Source organism: Macrobrachium nipponense, chromosome 26 (genome assembly GCF_015104395.2).
Source record: "Macrobrachium nipponense isolate FS-2020 chromosome 26, ASM1510439v2, whole genome shotgun sequence".
Lineage (NCBI taxonomy): Eukaryota > Metazoa > Arthropoda > Malacostraca > Decapoda > Palaemonidae > Macrobrachium > Macrobrachium nipponense.
The window spans coordinates 78,431,962-78,436,839 of record NC_087215.1 but is presented as its reverse complement, the minus strand read 5'-3'; the positions used below and the strand labels follow the sequence as shown (position 1 = coordinate 78,436,839).

The 4,878-nt window shown below is 36.2% G+C and overlaps 1 long non-coding RNA gene across 1 annotated transcript in view; it reads left to right on the top strand.

Moving 5' to 3' along the window:
• The window catches only part of LOC135199900 (uncharacterized), a 7,384-nt gene extending 3,550 nt beyond the window's left edge, over positions 1-3,834 (top strand). The window contains exons 2-3 of the long non-coding RNA XR_010311154.1: positions 1,023-1,205; positions 3,681-3,834. This is a non-coding gene — a long non-coding RNA (uncharacterized LOC135199900). The remainder of the gene's footprint in view (positions 1-1,022; positions 1,206-3,680) is intronic.
• Positions 3,835-4,878: the final 1,044 nt, after the last annotated feature.

The window sequence follows — 4,878 nt, the reverse complement described above, 5'->3', positions numbered from 1 at the left end:
ACTTATGTTGTTTATCAATATATTACAATTTGCTGGATCGTTATTCTTTGATGTAACTACAACTTACGTTTTTCTTACATTAATTTCCAGTCCCATTTTTTTCACTCTCTTGTTGTTAACTATGTCTACTAATGATTACAGTTTTTCAGTTGTGTCCGCAATGATTACTTCTCAGATGATCTCTCCATATAGTATTGCAAACAGATCTGGTGATAATAAACATCCTTGGCGAACTCCTCTCTTTATTTCCACCCATTCTGATAAGTGTTGTCAATGTTGACTGCTGCCATTTAACCCCAGTATAAGTTGGTAATGAGTCGGATGTCCTTGCTATTTACGTTTATTCTTCGTAATATTTGTACCAATTCAGTGTGCCTCACTCTATCAAATGCTTCCTTCTACTGATCTTTAATCCTCTGTCTTCTCCTCCACTGCTCTAGTTTTGACTCCCCTACCCCTCTGTTGGTGGTGCATAACATGATGTCTTCAGCAAAGAACATGCGCTAGGGGGATTGATCTTTTATTCCTTGAGATTGCACATCCATAATCAGGTCAAAAAAGCTATGGACTTGAAGCAGATCCCTAATGTTATCCACTTTTACTGGTATCCATTCAGTTAACCCAACACTGCTTCTAACCTGCATTTTTGCTCCTTCATACATATTGGAACAGCCTCACATACTCCTCCAGTGTTCCCTTTACTCACGTACACCTCCAGACCTCTTGGCGTGGGACTCTGTCATAAGCCTTTTCCAGGTCACTGAATACTATGTGCAGCACTCTCTGCCTTTCCCTTGTTTTTTTATCACCTGTCGCATAGCAAAACATTGCACCTGTCGTTCCCCTTCCCCTTCCTGTATACACATCTTTAAATAATGTATTCTTCATTTCGGGCAGCTTGTTACTAAAAATGCTAAAATGAATGTACGTTGAACATTTGGCATAAAGTATGTTTGTACATTTGTATTAGTTCTCACATGTGAATAAATATCGTCAGTATAATAATTACACCAAATTTTCAGAGAAATGCCAATATCGCTCAATTTTCATAGAGGAACTTGGAACTTGTTATAAGCTCATTACTGGAGTGATGACCCTCGAGGACGCAATGCAACGTTGTACACGAGACTTCGTTAACATGCATTATGTAAACCGTGACGAAGAATTTCCAATATTGGCTTCCCATTTACTGTCTGGCATTTCGGGTAAGTAGTTTACAGTTGATTGGTGGAAAATGATGGAACATGCCTAGATAGATCATAGATTAATGAGGGTAGCTGTTTCAAATACATGGGAGCAATGAGACCCTATCAAGCTTCTCTTGCGTTGGAATTGAGTAAAAGACTAAGAATGGTTGCTCAAAGAATGCGTAGAATGAAAAACAAAGCTTGAAAATTAAATAGATTTAATCTGCAGAATATAACTTTAACTAGAGTGTTTGAACTCAGATAGCAGGATGAAGTTAGAAATGATAGCGAATGGAACAACCTGTCAATATGTTACCTTTGGAGTCGTACTTAATCAGTTTTAATATTATGGCAATATGAACATTTAGACTATGATAAAGTTGTCAATATTACGATACAACTGATAAAAACCGATAACTACTTGATAAAAAAAAAAACTTTTTACGATTCCATATGCAACACAGAACCAACAATATTTTCTCAAATTGAGCCATACAGAAGAGAGCAGGCAGAAAGCTAGATAGTGTAAAATAGTAAGTATGTGAGTCATGAATTTCAAAAATAAAGCATCCCCGGCCACTAAACACTACCTATTTTAAAATTTGAGATAGTACAACGAAATGTAATGCCACCGGACAACTAAAAGTACAAGGGCCTTCCAATGTTATCTTATATCTCACCGCTTTTGTCACTAAATGAAGCAAACATGATACAAAATAGCCATAAGATATCGTAAAATAAATACTCACCAATATTTTCAAATTATTCAGAATGCTGAGAACTCAGCACTTGAATCCACAGCAGATTTCTGAAGAAAAAAAATTACCATTCTAAAGATAATTTTTTCATTTTGGGAAACAATTTAGATGTTTTATACAAACAATCTAAACCTCTGAAGTTGACAAAAATGAGTGATCTCAGGTGAATGGACTTATAGTTTGGAGGGTTAGGTCTTCCATGAGGCTCAACTAGCTAGTGTCCTGCATCTGTGAGAGCGAGATGAAGAAAGGAATGGCACAAAGAAGTAGCTACAGGTTACTGGGGCTCTGGGTAATAGCTCTGGAAGGCCTCTGGATCAACGATCTCCAAGTGCTCAAGGGTATCAATCGCCAAAGCCTTGGAGTCATCGTTTGCATGGGTTCAGGGTCAGCAACTACAGTCTCGAGCATTTCATTAATTTTTGAGAGATGGATCGTCTTAGTATCGAGTGGTTCCACTGATCCAGAAACTTTCCAGAGCTCCAGAAACCTTTGCTTCTCCTTATTCATCTGCTTTTGTAGCCTTGTCTCTATGGAACTTCGTGGATTTGTCATTAGTAGAACTATTTCATATGACAGTCTGAAGCAACATCCTCCCAATTCGGAATATTTCAGCGGGTAACTGAGTTGGGTTTTGTATATTTAGATAGTTAATTAGAATAAATTTTGAATCGATGGTAGCAACATTTACAAATACAAATAGAATATAGATGACCAAAGAAATGTGCTCAGAGCTTGGAACATGGTGAACCAACTATAGTATTCTTTTTTAGATGTTCTAGGAGGTTGTTTCAGTTGCATTTTTACCAATTTGTGTGTACTTCTTATTCTAATAACAAATGTACTTTGATAACCATAGTAGTAGTAGTGTTAGTAGTTTACATTTCTGATAAGAATAGCTTATAATTGGGCAATAAGACAGGTAAAACGTGATAAGGTAATTAACTTGGTCACTAGGAATTATTTATAATAAAGATTTCAGCTCCCAATTACAATCATGTTCATTGGTACTTTTACAAAGCTAGTAGGTTATATAAACGTTATTATTATCATTATTATTATGTTGTTGTTGTTGTTTTTGTTGTTGTCTTGATATTCAAGTTACCAAAGATTATGGTGTTCGTTTGAAAGATTCAGAAGAAAAGATACAGAAGACAACAGAAAATACAGATAGAAGTGATCAGTTATTAGAAAGGGAAAAAGATGAATTAATAAAAAAGTAGCTAAAAATAGAAAATTATTTAGTAAAATCCAAGGTAAATTGTTTTAGGGCTGTAATGTACTGTATCTTCGCTTGAACCTTTGAGCCTTATAATTTAGAAGCAAACTGAGAAAAACCATGAACGAAATAAACCTTAATCTGTTAGGTAATATAGGAAACATCCATGTAATTGTTAACCTCGTGCCATTATTATGAAAGAGCTTCTCTAATCGACTAGCTATGTAAAAATATCCACGACCTTGATTGCAACTGGACCTCAATCCTTTCAGTTGAAATAAAAAAAACAATAGAACTCATACATGAACTAAAGAAACACATTCCAAGCCTGTAATTCTCAACAGTGGGTTACTTAGCCTATCAGGACCTTATCTGATGGGGGTCCTCAGAAAAAACACATAAAAGTAACACATTATCTAAGGAAATACATTTCAAATTATCCATAATTCTCAACAATGGGGTTACTTAGCCTATTTGGTCATGACCTGTCTCATGGAAAGAGTTTTTTTTTTTCAGATTGGGCCTGGGTTGCACGTGGCAGAGCATACAGTGGCTCTATTAATGGTTCCTGCCTTGGTATGAGATCGATCCCTAAGTCGCCTGAGGCTATGAGTCTGCCCTGTGATTCCAAGCTCAGATATGCTGTTTGTGTTGCAAAGAAATACTATTAGTTTGAGCAATTGCCAAGGTCTAAAGTTGAAAACAAATAATTTTCTGCAAAAAAATATATCTGATCAATCTTCAAGGTTATTTTGAAATTGTAAACAATTTATCTGCAAGGGACATTTAGATTTGAGCAATCTCCAACGTGTATTCAAAGTTGAAGAAATAAAGTTTTATCATCAAGGGACTTTTAGATTTGACCAACCAATCTTCAAGGTGTTTTTAAAGTTGTATAAATAAAATTTGATCTGAAATTCTATTATTATTGTTGTCATGGCTGTCCATCACAATCATCCTATTCAACAGTATGATTTTTATAGTGTGGGGTTCTGGGTTCCATCCTGCCTCCTTAGGAGTCCATCACTTTTCTTAATTTGTTAGCTGGAGCTATTTTAGCATCTAGTTGGATATCCCATATCCTTCTTATTTCTATTTTCAGGTCTTGATACTTTTCAGTATTTGCGATTTCTTTCTTATCTACTCGTGTCCCATCGACGAGTGTTTCTTTCTTCTTGACTTTGTCAATCAACATCATGTCTGGTCTACTGGCACCTATCACCCTATCTGTTCTGATACCATAGTCCCAGAGGATCTTTGCCTGATTGTTTTCTATCTCTCCCCCAAGTTGGTGCTTCTAACCCCTTGTCAGTCCAAAGTAGCTGGTGTTTCTTGCTCAGGCTCCAGTGGAGGGCTTTTGCTACTGTTTCATTGACTCTTTTTATACTGATTCTGTGCAAGTGCTGGACATTAACTTGCTATGTGGTTTATGGTCTCGTTTTTCATATTGCACTTCCTGCATATGGGTGAGATGTTATTTCCATTTATCAATCTTTGAACATATCTGGTTCTTAGGGCCTGATCTTGTAGCCACTGTTGGCATTCCTTCTGTTTTCTTCTTGAGTTCTCCCCTTTTTGTATGTTGACTAAGGACCATTTTTCTATTCCAAACTCCATTATGATGTCCCCAGATACCATCCTTACAGTATGTATTAGAGTATCTATTTCCTTGATACTTTAACATACATCTTAATGTCATCCATGAGCATCAGAT